The sequence below is a fragment of the Cinclus cinclus genome, chromosome 18, assembly GCF_963662255.1.
Source record: "Cinclus cinclus chromosome 18, bCinCin1.1, whole genome shotgun sequence".
Classification (NCBI taxonomy): Eukaryota; Metazoa; Chordata; class Aves; order Passeriformes; family Cinclidae; genus Cinclus; species Cinclus cinclus.
In genome coordinates, this window is record NC_085063.1 from 15,017,609 (window position 1) to 15,030,327 (window position 12,719).

The following is a 12,719-nucleotide window of genomic DNA, read 5'->3' on the forward strand; positions in this document are numbered from 1 at the left end:
GCTCCCCTCGGGGCTCCGGGGAGGCTGCGGTGCTGCGGGCACCCAGGAGGGATGTCGCTGTGCCGGGACCACGCCAGCGCGTTTATGATTTCTCAGCACAATGCTGCGATTCAGAGCCTGGGGAAGTGCGTGAGTCACGCTGAACTTCCCCGGCCAGTCACCGCTGGGAAACGCTCGCATCTGCTCAGCCACCCTCACAGCGCCTCCTGCTCAGGGCTAATTCCATCGCTTCTCCCTTCCCGCCTGCTCCGGTGCCGGCGGGGGCTGCTCCAGGAATATCAGCAGCCCAGGGACGATGGTGCAGGGGAAGCAGTGAGACAATCCAAGACGAGGGGAAACAACAGAATTTGGCCGCGGGAGAAGAAAAGCGCCTGTGTTTAATTTTAATTGCTTGTCCGTGCACGGTGGACGCCGGCCAGGACGGCCCGGCGTGCTTTTAGGGCGGCTGGGACCTGGACCGCCCATGCCCGTCCCCCCGACAGAGGAGGCTCTGTTGACTTAACTCTGCGGCTGCAGCTATTGCTGTTTGCGAAGCCTCTGAAGCCCTCGGAGAGAAGAGCAGGGCCCTGGGATGTGCCCGTGACTCAGGAGAATCCGCCCCTCTATGACCAATAATAATCCCGAGCCAGGAGGGATGCTGGGGGCAGTGGGCATCCCCCACCTGCGGGCAGCCCCGGGCACACGAGGGACACGGATGGACTTCCCCGGGGCCACGCTGGGGCTGGGAAAAGTCACAGGTTCGGGAAACGGTGTTTCCCTCTGAACACGCCGTCGGTTTTCAGCAAACGTCAGAAATACAAATGGGAAGTGAAATCCCACTTTTATAAAAATATTTGCTTTGAGCTGAACGAGGTTTATTAAGGGAAAAGGTGGGTTTGGGTTTTTTTCGGTGCGATGCTCCTCTCATCCTGCTCCCAGGAACGGCAGCCTCCCCTCGCCCTGGCGCATCCCCAGGGCCACGTGCTGGTGGTCACGTCCCCCCCCGTGTCCCCTGGCTTCTACAAAGCCTTGCTGGGCCGAGGGGATCCCGAGCAGCAGTCGTGGCACAGCTCAGGGCAGGTGAGCGGAGCTGTTCTGCCCCAGGGGCAGCTCGGGGCACGGGAGGGGCCGGTCCCGGTGTCTCGGTCTGTGCCGCATCCTGCTGAGTAACCCCGGGCACATCCATACATGGGGAAGAGCCGCTCTCGCTGTGCTGTCAGACTCTCCCGGCTCAGTAAATAACATTCCTGCTAACTCTGGTATGTAGGAAACTTTCCGGCCTGCCTGGCAGCAGGGGGTGTGGGGCAGGGGCTGCACCCTGGCCAGAGCCCGGGGTGCAGGGGGGTCCCTGCTCACCCACCGCTCCCAGCCCCGCCTACACGGGCAGCATTTGACTTTGGGTGAATATGGAAACCTCTCAGGTGACTTGTGGTTCCCTGTGCCCCCCCAGGGGTGCCTGTGCTCCCTGAGCTCTCTAAGCGACCAGTACACCAGCAAAACCCCAGTTTGTATCAGCTCCAGCATCCCAGACCTCCCACCAGACCCCGCTGCTCTGCTCCTGTCAGTGGCTGGGAGCCAGGAGGGGAATTTTTGCTTTTGTTCTTCAGCAGCCAGGCCTTTCCCCGAGAGGGCCTGATGTGCTGAACACCTCCTCACTTCCTGGGTTGCTGACCCACGCCTTCCATGGAAATCACACCCTCATCCCAAAGTGATGCAGTCAGGCTCCCAGCTCATTTTATGGCCTCAGAGGGAATTCCATGGCTGGCGGATGAGCCCACATGGGGTTGTAGCACAGCCTTGGAAGAGGGGCCTCTCTGGCTATTCCTGCTGCAGATCCAGGTGGATATGGAAAAAAGGGTGCGGGAAGCCCTGGGTAGCTGATGTGTTCCATGCACCACTGCATGTCAAAGTGGGCTCCCTGCTGGAAAATAGGAACAGGAGCCAGAGCTCCAGGACTCAGCATGGACATGGCTCCACTATCCACTCAAGCCCTTCCTGGCCACTGGGCAGAGGAAATGTGTGCTGAGGGCTGCTGGGGATGGGCCATTTCCTCCCCCAGGCTTTTCCTTCTCTTCTTTGGCTTATTTAGGTGTGTAAGGGTCAGTGGAAGAAAGCTTGGCTGGCCTGGGGCAGGGGCTGTGCAGAGCTGTGGGTGCTGCTGGAGCCCGTGGGTGCTTCCAGGACCTGCTGTGGCCCTGCTCTCGTGGGCTGGCCATGGCTGGGAAGTGGCTTTGTGCCGAGCCGTACTTACCATGAGAGGAAATGAAAATAAAAGTATGGTGCTCCCAGCTGTCTCCTACCATGCCCCCAAAAGTGGTGGGATGGCTGTCTCAGTGCTGCTGCAGCCCAGCCAGCAGGATGGAGACTGGGGGAAGACGCGGCTGGGGCCTGGCTGCAATCCCTGCAGGAGCCCGGGATGCCAGAGAGATAATGAGAGGGGATGTTAAACATTACTGCAGTCACAGGGCTATTTATCTGACACGAACAGAGGCAGCCGGGAATCCTCCAGGGTGCACAGCTCAACTTAGACCCCATTAAAGTTCCTTTTACTCCCTGTGTTTTGGCTGATGCTGAACTGCTCCTGGGGGAGCTGAGTTCCCTGCCTGGCGTCAGGAGCCGCCGCTGCCCCTCTGTCCCTGCACCCCAGCACTCAGCTCCAGCCTGGAGCAGGCAGGTACAGGCAGTCCCAAAGAACAGGGACTGCAGAGGGGCAGAGAGTGCAGGAGAGGAGCTGAGGGTCCCTGGGGCCATGCCGGGCTCTGTGGGATGGTGACAAGAGGGACATGTGAAGGGGCTGATTTGCAGGGCCAGGTTCAGGCTGCCTGCTGCAGCTTCCCAGCACTGATGCTGCCAGGACACTTTGTCCTTCTGCTCTGAGATTTCTGGGGATTTTTTCTATCCAGAAATAGGAAAACAACCTCAACAGGCTTGGGGGTTTTTCTGTACCTGAGCAGCAGAGCTGCCACTAAAGAGCTTGCACTTCCAAGACAAGTCCATTGTGAACTAGAAACATGTTTAGTTTTGAGGGAGGAACACACTGAAATGAGACAATTTGAAAACTTTCCGAATAGTTTTGGACCCCTGAGTTCCTGCCCTGCACTTCCCCACTAGCCACTCCTGCATATGGCTTTGGGGCTACAAAAGGGCCGTGGCTGGGGCAGCAGTGCCATGGAGCTGCTTTTTCCAGCCAAGCTTGCAGTGGCCAAGCTGAAGGGATGCAGCGATGGAGGGACACCCAGCAGTGCCAAAGGGATGCCCAGCAGGGATGAGGGGATGCCCAGCAGTGCCAAAGGGATGCCCAGCAGGGATGAGGGGATGCCCAGCAGTGCCAAAGGGATACCCAGCCAGTGCAGGTGCCACCACACCTTCACCTACCCTGCCTGCTGCCCACGAGGGTGAGCTGGTTGCTGCTCCCCAAGGCAGGGCACACCAGGAGGGCATGAGGCATCTGGGGAATTGGGATCCAGGAGCAGAACAGACAATTTCCAAGCCATTGTGACGGTGTGCAGTGATGAGCAGGGGCTGCTTCAAAGGGAACCAGCTTTAACTGGATCAAACCCCGAGCCAAAAGCATAAACACTAGGAGGAAGTTTGGCTAAAGTTAAATCATGTTTTATTTAAAAATCTCCCTCTCCCTGTTGTAAGATGGAAACTCTACATCTGAAAAGTGAAACTAAGATTGGAAACAGTCTGCAGTCATTAAGTTTATGCTACTTTTTTTTTTCTCCAGCTTCTCAAGTAAAATATCAACTGGCTCCACTGTCAGGGACAGGAAACATTAGTAATAAGTTCATAGATTTACATTTTCCCCAGGGAAATACAGGAATATCAGAGATCAAAAGTTGGAGAAAGGAGTTATTTTTATACAGTGATTTGCAACCAGCATTCATTGAGGGGAGTAAATAAATTACAGGCCCTTCACTTTGGGGTTGTTTAAGTTCTTTTTCTTTAATGCTGTCCATTTTAACTACTGTAGAGTCTGTCAGGCCTTACACAGAGCAGGAAACCTTCCCTGCCTGCCCAAGAGGCTGTTTCCCAGCAAATACCGTTGGTCACTGCACTTTGTTGTCACAGGAGATTGTCACATATGGGTCTGTGGGCAGGTGGGCTCTGGGGTGGCTCGGGATAGGACGTGGGACAGGCCAGCCTGGCACACAGGAACAACATGGAGAGATGGCTCTGCTGGCCAAAAAGGCTCATCTGGGGGCTGTCAGAGCCAGCGAGCTGTACCTGTGTGGGGCAGCACTGCTGCCAGAGCTGCTGGGGTCTCCCCTCTGCCTCTGCCTGCCCCAGTGGTCCCTGCTGCTACAGCCAAGCCAGGGCCATGGTCCTGGACACTTGCCCCCCAGCAGGGCAGGGGTGGCCCCAGGGGCTTTGAGCTGCACCACGGGGGACCAGAGCTCCTGGTGGCCCCGTCCCCCTTGTCCCAGGGGCTGAGCTGCACTGGCAGCATCTGGGGTGGCAGGAAGCCAGTCCCACTTGTGATGGAGACACTGGAAAGTTTGACCAGGCATTTTGTCTGGTGTCATCAATTAAAGGTGAGGCACTCGCTGGCTGCACAGGATAATGAATGATGGGTTTAAGTACAACTGGAAAAACAATAAAATACTCTATTAGGGTGACACAGCTGTGAACAATGAACATTAAACAACTTCACACGAGTAAGCTGCAGCCACACTTAGCCCTGGCTCTTGATGGATTCCTGTTTGGAGTGCACCTCACAAAGCCACTCTGCATCCACCCTGGGCTGGGAACCTCTCTCCTTCTCCTGCTTCAAAATACATCCACATAAAATGTGCTTTAAGAATCCCTAAAGATTCATTAATGTCACAAGCAGGGGAGGAGAAAAGAGTTGGAAGGTCTTGAAGCACATGTCGGAAACACTCCAGAGAAAACTGTAAATGCTGCTGGGATGAACTGCAGGCTCTGGAGGATCAGTCGTGCTGGAAGACTATTTATTTTCCAGTCTATTTTAAACACTGGACTGTTTCAGATAAGAGTTGCCTGTGGTGGCAGACAGGATCGTGGGACTGGTGTGCAGGAACTCATGCCAGATTCATTTCTGGGGAGTATTTCCTCCCTGCCTTGATAAATCTGCCTTGTCTGCTGTACCAGGTTACTTCCTTTGGAGTTCTCTCTCCTTATTATTACTTATTAAAGTTGCCTGCAAATAGCACTTGGGCTTCGTGCAACATCCTGTACGACAATTCATCCTTCTCGTTATCTCAAAGCTGACAATTCCCACCAGGGCCAGAGAGGGTGGGTGGAAAAATGCCTTGAGAAGAAACAGAAATGACCATCCCTGCTTGCGAGGCTGGAGGAACCACACTGGGGAGGCTGGAAAGGGCAGGAGATAAGTGGGGACTCCCCCCTTCAGGGAAAGAGCCATGGAAGGGAAGAAAAGAAGAAAGAACAAATGTGGCAGCACCAGTGAGTGTCTCCCCCTCGCCCGCTGGTGCCGGGGTCCTGGGCTGGTGTTCAGAGGGGTCAGCGAGCCCCCTGTGACCTGACCTTGCAAACTGCCCCCCTTTTCCTCGATGTTATCTGGGGAAGGTGCTCAGGTTACAGAGCTCTCTCCCCGTGCGGGGCTGTCCCTGCTCACCGAGCCCACCTCTGGCTCTGCACCTCCAGCACCGGGCAGGATCAGCAGGCCCTGGGTTTGGAACCCTGCTGCACCCCTGGCTGCAGGGAGGAGAGGCGGCGTCTCAGGGACAGAGCTGGGGAGGCAGCTGCTGCCTGGGACCAGAGCTACAAATGGGCTGCAAACGGCATTAGCTGAGGATGCTGTGCTGGAGCTGCTCTGGGGATGGCCCTTCCCTTCTTGCCTTCCTGTCCTCCAGGGTTTCATCCTTTGCAGCATGAGCTGTTGGGCTGCAGCTCCCAACCCTCATCTCACCCAGTTCTCTCAGCCTGAAGGAGCTGAAAGGTCCAGCTCGGCTCCCACAAGTGTGGGGAGCTGCACTGGTGCATGAGCCCCTTTCCCCCCGAGCATCACTGGTGGGCACACGGCAGCAGCTCCCCCAGCCCCATCCTGCCAGCCCTCCTAGCCCTGGTCCCTCCAATGACCCCCAACCTGAGCCATCCCTCCCCGGAGCAGCCCTTGCTTGGGCACATGCCCCCAGTCACTGGCCCGGGCACCACGGCCCTGCTGGGGACAGCACTGCCCTGCCCATGTGGGCTCAATCTCGGAGCATCTGCTTCCCATTGCAGCCGCCCAGGGCAGGTTTCCCTGGCAGCCTCCTGCAAGGGTGCTAATTTTATGTACACAGGCCCATTCAGCCGGGAATCAGGAGAGCTGGGCAGCAGCAGGGGATGGGGGCCCTGCCCTGGGCAGGGGGAGTGGGGCAGAGGGGGCCAAGGCTCCTCCTCCCACTGGGGAAGTTGGAAGCAAGTCTCAGAGACACTTGGCCCGGCACAGCAGCGTGGAGGGGTGCCAGGGACTATTTTGGGAAACCTGGCTCGTGGTAACATCCCAAGCCCGGGGTAACACTAGCCCGGTGTCGCTGGCACAGCCTGACTGTCCCAGAGCTGCAGGGCTTGTGACAGCTCCTCGTGTGTGGGGATGGGCAGCCCCAGCGCCAGGCAGGAATCTTAACTATCACTTCCCAGCCACAGCTCCTAGAAATGGCAAATTCTGCTGGTGCCAGACGACGGATGACTCCTCCAGACGTCTTGGAGAAGCCTCTGGAAAACTGTCTCTTCAAGGGAGATCAATTTTGGCTTTCTAAATTGAGGCTCCCCAAATTACTTTTGGAAGGATTAGCTATTATTATTTTCCTTCTGTTTAATCACAGTATTTCCCCCGTTCCTCAGTGATAACAGACATCCAGGATCTTCATGTTCTCCCCAAGAGGCCACGCACTGTCACCCCCCCCCTTCCACACTGTGACCGTCCCCAGCACCGTGCCAGCACTGCCATCACCCTGTCCACAGGCAGGGCGAGTGACAAGGAGGTGGCAGTGACAGGGAGGGGACAAGCCCATCCCGGTGGCCAGGGGCTGCTGACAGCAGCACGTTCCCCTCTGAGAGTGCTTCAGCTGCTCAAGGAAAACCTCGGAGTGCTTTGATCTGTGAGGGTCTCCTTGATGTAAAGCAGGCCCTAGGTGACGGTGGCTGAGGGATGAGCCCTTCAGCTGCAGCCTGTCCCTCGTGGGGAGCAGCAGGGCTGGCTGCCATGGTGGCACCAAGCAGCACGAGGGGGCACCTGGAATGCACAGGCAGGGGCAGGCAGGGCTGCACACAGATCCAAGGTCATGGAGTTCTCACCTTCCACCTCTGCCCTCCCTTGCAGAGCCACCAAAGGCCATGCCAGCCCTCCATGGTGTGGGCTGGGCTCAGATCCTGCTGGCACAGCATCCCAGCCCCAGGAGCCTGGCTGTGGCTGACAGACCCCTCTAACGCCGCATCCAACCCCTCTAATGGGGAAAAACGGGGCACAGGAAGCAAAAAGCCAAACATGCAGCAGCTGGGAAAGCTCAGGTCTCTGCCTCAGAACAAGATCATATTGGCAAGATCCCACACAGCCCAACAGCAGCCAACCCTTGTGAAGTGTCCATCGTGGTGCAGTTGAAATCCTCCTTGCAGCCTGGCACTGTGGCCATTTGAAACACCCGCTGAAGGCACTCCCCTGGCACCAACTCTCGTCTCCATCCTCCACCAAGAGCCAGCTAAGACCTGACCCACAGGCACTGAGGGTCCCAGGCCTCCCTACAGGGCTCTTGGAGAGGGTACCTGGTCCTGGTGCCCCTTCTCATCTTCTGGCTCATGTTCTGTGTGCACCAGCTCCCAGCTCAGGGCTCAGAGAGCTCCTTCCAGCTGCAGCTGTGCTGTGCTGTTCCCCACTGTGCATGGAAGCATGCATGTGGAGATGATTGCCATGCCCAGGGATGCAGAGCGGGTGTGGCAGTGGGAATGTGATACCTGCAGCTCCCAGCTGCTCTCTGCTCCCCTGACCTGCCCTCCCTCAGTGCCACGTGCTGCTGCTGCAGGTCTCTCCCATCCAAGGCTCCTGCTGCAGCAGGAACAGCTCCAGTGCCCAGGAGCCCCAGTCCAGTGACTGCTCCCAACACAGCCCCAGCCCAGGGACTGCTCCCAGCACAGCCCAGGGACTGCTCCCAGCACAGCCCCAGTCCAGGGTCTGGGCTGGCTGGGAGAGGGCTGGTGGGGAGGAGGGGAAGGCTGGGGGTGCCCTGGCATGGCCACGCCTGGGCAGTTCCTTAGCACACATTGTACAGGGACCATCTCTGCTCTGCTGCTCTCCAGCCCTGAGCTGCAGCACACTGGGAAAAGCTTCCTGCATCTGAAACAGCTTCCCCCACGCTCCCTCCCACCACCCCTTATTTATGGGACAGCTATTTCCTTTCAGAGAGAAGTAGCCAGCAGTATGAAATGGCAAAAAGGTTTGAATGAAAACAAGGTGTTTGCTAAAACTGTGGAGGATTTGAGGTTTCCGCTGGGTGATGGTGTGTGACATCCCAGCCCTCCCTTTCTCCCCAGCAGCAGCAGGGACTGTCCCACAGGCACGTGCCAGTTGCTGTTTTGGCTCCCGGGATGCTCTGAAGACCATTTGAAGGAAACCATTTGCCATCTACCACAGTGTCTGCATTCAGGTCCTCATCTGAGTCACAACTACCAATAAATATGAATTTTTCCAGCAAGCGTGGGCCCCACGTTGCTGCCCTCCAGCTCTGTGGAAGTGATGATGGAAGGTTATTGCTGTAAAGTGAATTTTAGGGGGGGAAATTTAGATTGTTTATCACAGACAGCAGCTGCTGTAACCAGGGCAGTAAACTTTCCTACCCCAGTACTTTTTTTGACATAAAGTAACTTCTGTCTTAAGCTGAGTCTTTCAGCAGCGTGAGCAAGGGTTATTTTTTTAGGGGATAGGGGACCCCAGCTCCTCCCACGGCACCCGGCTGAGGGATGCCCTGGGAATTTGGATGTGTGTGCATGAGGCTGTGGTAGACTGAGGCCCCAAGCCATGGGGCCACACTTGAGGATGCTCTGGCCATTGTGGTGGGGGGACTTGGGGTCCCTGCAGGACCCCACAGGCTTTGAAGCCAACAGGACATTTGGGATATAAGGAACATTTCCAGCACTGTGGCGCTACCCTGGGCTGGGCTGTGAGCTCCTGCACCTCTGTGTTTGCCCCGTCACCACCTCGGGCAGCAGCAGAGCCTCCACAGCCGGAGGAAGAGCTCTGTGCGCTTCTGTCGCCAGGGCAGGGCAGGGCAGGGCAGCTCCAGCTGCTGTCCCCGGTCCCTGACATCCTTTCCTGACACACATCGGCTTCCTGCCCGCGGCTCTCGCACCACTTCCTACTGTGCTTCGGTCTCCAGCAAGCACTGCATGTCACAGAGTGCGTGTGGGAGGAAATTAAAGAGAAATAAAATGAGTAGCTTTTCCTTCTGCACCCCCCAGACCGAGGCGAGGCTCAGGCTGGGCAGGCAGTGCCCGTCCCCACGGCCGGTCCCACAGGAGCACCCCTGGCACGGGCTCACCTCCCGCGGGGTGGGGAGAGGTCCCGTCCCGCAGCCACCGAGGGCTTGACACCAGAACTGCCTTGTTCCCCGTTCATGGGCTGCTTACCGAGAAGGGCAGGTGCTCTGCCCTCCCTGCCATCCCTGGGCTGCCTGGGCTTCTGCTGCCACCCCTGTCCCAGAGTGGGCAGCGGGATCAGTCCCCCCTCTGCCCACTGCCGGGCCACTCTCCAAAACCACTTTCTGCCTCATCAGGAAAGCAGGAAAAGCGATCAATGGCTCTAGCCACGGCTTTAGAAAGTGGATTAAGGCCAGTGAATAGGAACTGTCTCTCTAATGAAGTGCTATTACCAACAGGCTAATTGAGTAATGACATAATGCAGGCCCTTGAAGCTCTTTATAACTGGCCATGACTCCGTGCCACAACACGCCGCGGCTTCCTCGCCCTGCCCCGCTCTGCCTCCAGCACGCCATGGCAAAGGAGGCTCCATGTGCAGCAGCGTCCTCCCAGAGCAGCCACAGACAAAGTGTCGCCAGCATAACCCTGCGTGGAAAATGCGGAGGTGGAGGGAAACCCGGACTAATTAGCTCGGGAGCCGCCAATCTCCTCCATGTGAAATGTGAGCCTTTTTATTGGGGAAAGTAAAACAGGCCTCACATTGCTCTCAGGGAGCCCAGTAAAACAGAAGGTGATCCATACGTATGTATATTATGCTAGATTTAAAATACTTTCTGATGATTTTCTAGGCAGATCTCCAGTAAGTTACAGCACAGCATTGCTATTGTAGAGCAGGGGGCACAGGCTGGTGGCTCCCTCTGGCACCTCTTGCTGTGGAGGGGACGGCGGTCACTGCTGGGCTTGTGCTGGTGCCTCTTGTGCCAGTGCCCATCGTCAGGTGAAGGAATTCATCACACCAGCCTCATGGCAGGTGGCTGAAGCTTTGTTGGGGCACGGTGCAGCCCTGTGGTGTGCTGGGCATCACCCTGTGCCCTTGTCCCCTGCTCTGGGGGCAGGCAGTGGCACTCACTGGGAGAGGGGATGCCTGGAGAGGTGAGTGCAGACAGTGCAAGACCCCAACAGCGCTGCCACTCTGCATCCACAGGGAGACATCAGCTTTCTTTCAGTCCTCCAACCTCACTGCCCTTCTCCAGGCCTGCCTGGCCCTTTCCTTCTGTGTTTGCTGTGTTTTGTCTGCATGGGAAGACTTGCACCTCCCCAGCCCGATGCTATCAGTTCATCATCCGATTAAAGATTAATTTGAGATTATTGCTCGTGTCAATAGCCCAGAGGCAGAAAAACAATAGCTGCACCTGCAGCTTGTTTGTGAGCCCGCTCCTTATGGAGCTGTTAATGGACAGAGGCTTTCACCGGGGCTGCCTGTTGACATCCTGAGCCCTGCACCAGCTGCCAAAACCTCACCCCCATCCAGGCTGTGGTAAATGGGACACCCCTGTTGTCCTTGCTGGCCACCCCATGAGCCATACCAGCTCCTGCCACGAAGCTCTGATCATTCACTGCCCCAAATCAGGAGCAGCCCAGTGACTGGCTTCACTAAGGGGCCTTTCCCCTGGATTCTGCCCAGTTCCTGTTTGTTTGTTCCGCTCCTTCTAGCTAAGGTAAGAGCCAAAAGAAGAATTAGGCTGCTACACTTTGTAAGGGCTGAGCTTTGGCTGCCTTCTCTGGGTCCTGCACGCTCAGATGCTGGAAGTGCTCCTGCAGAGGCTGTGGGGGATGCAGGAGATCACAGAATCATGAGAACACTTCTGTCAGGTTTGCAGTGACAGGAGAAGAAAGTTGACATTGTATTGCTTTCTACCACTCTGGAGGTGGGAGGAGGCATTCTAGGGGCCCCAGAGCTCCTCTTCACCCTCACAGCACAAGGACCAGGTGTGCCTTGTGCCTGTCCTTGGGAGAGAAGGGGACAGAAAGGGGTGAAAATGGAAGTTTTCAGCTGGCAAACGACTGAGGAGATGAAGCTCAGCCTTTGCAAAGGCAGCCGTAATCCTCCTGCTTTCCTGCTCATCACCTCTGGGATGCTGCAGATGCTGGCAGAGACAGAACAGGATGAGTTCAAATAGTAGCAAGGGAGCATTAAAGCCCTTTTTAACCCGGTATCTCCACATGGCTCTGCCCCAGGGGGCTCCCACAGCAGAGTGGGTTTCCCAACACCCTTCATTCTACATCGGGTCAGGGAAGGGGGAAAACACGAGCCCTCTCAAGGAAGAAAAGGCACTTTGTGGTTTCCCTGGAGCCTTTGAAAGGGCTCCAGGAGCTGAGGGGACGTACGTGCTGGTTTCAGGGTTCCGTGGGAGCGAAGCAGCGCAGTTCAAACGCGCGGCAGCCCCGGAGCCGGCACCGGCCGCACCCCGGGCCGCGCCGGGGCCCCGCTACCTGCCGGGCGCTTGATTGAATCCCGGCTTTTACGAGCGCTGACACCGTAATCTGTTCCAGATGGTCACACAAGGTGGTCACCAAATGGCTCCTCCGCTAATCGCCCCCCGCCCCCGCTCCCACCCCGGAGCGCAGCCTGCGCTACCTGGCCGAGCCCGCCGGCCTGCGAGGGGACTCCGGGTCCTGGGGCGCTAAACTGAGAGGGGAAATTGCTGAGCTCTGCCACGGACCCCCAGGCTTCGCTGGGCAGCGCTGGCTGCCCGGGTGAGCGCAGGGGACCAAGGGCAGGGCAGCACGGCTCTGCTGCCAGGGACGCTGCTCTGCGGCTTTCCTTCAGAACGGGAAATGGAAAAAAAATTACCACTCATCCTCAGGCTCAGCTGCCGGGTGCGTTTCACCATCCCAGAGCCCCAGAGGTCTGCCAGGGCAGAGACAGGCCAGACGGGACGACCCTTGTGTGGAGCTGGCTTGAGCTGGACTTATGGGTGTCCCGGCCATGGTCCTCGACCCTCTGCTCACCCCAACATCCCTCAGGTAGAAAACGGAAACATTTTTGCAGTAGTAAACTGAGTAGCTGGTCAGAAAAGGAGAGATTTGGACCGCGTTCATCATCCTGCGATGGCGCAGCAGCTGGTCCAGACCCGGGCGACACCTGGGGAGGTCTGAGGCACTGGCCCAAGGGGTGGGACATCCTCTGAGCAGCCGTGTCCCCAGGGCACAGGGTGCTGGGCAGGGCAAGAAGCAGATGCAGCAGCCCAAGTGCCAGTGGGCTGTGCTTTTGTGATTCAGAACAGGCAGCGTTTCTTTTTTTTTTTTTCCCCAGTGTTTTAAGGCTGCATTTGTGTTTGAATGCCAGCGGGATTTGTCAG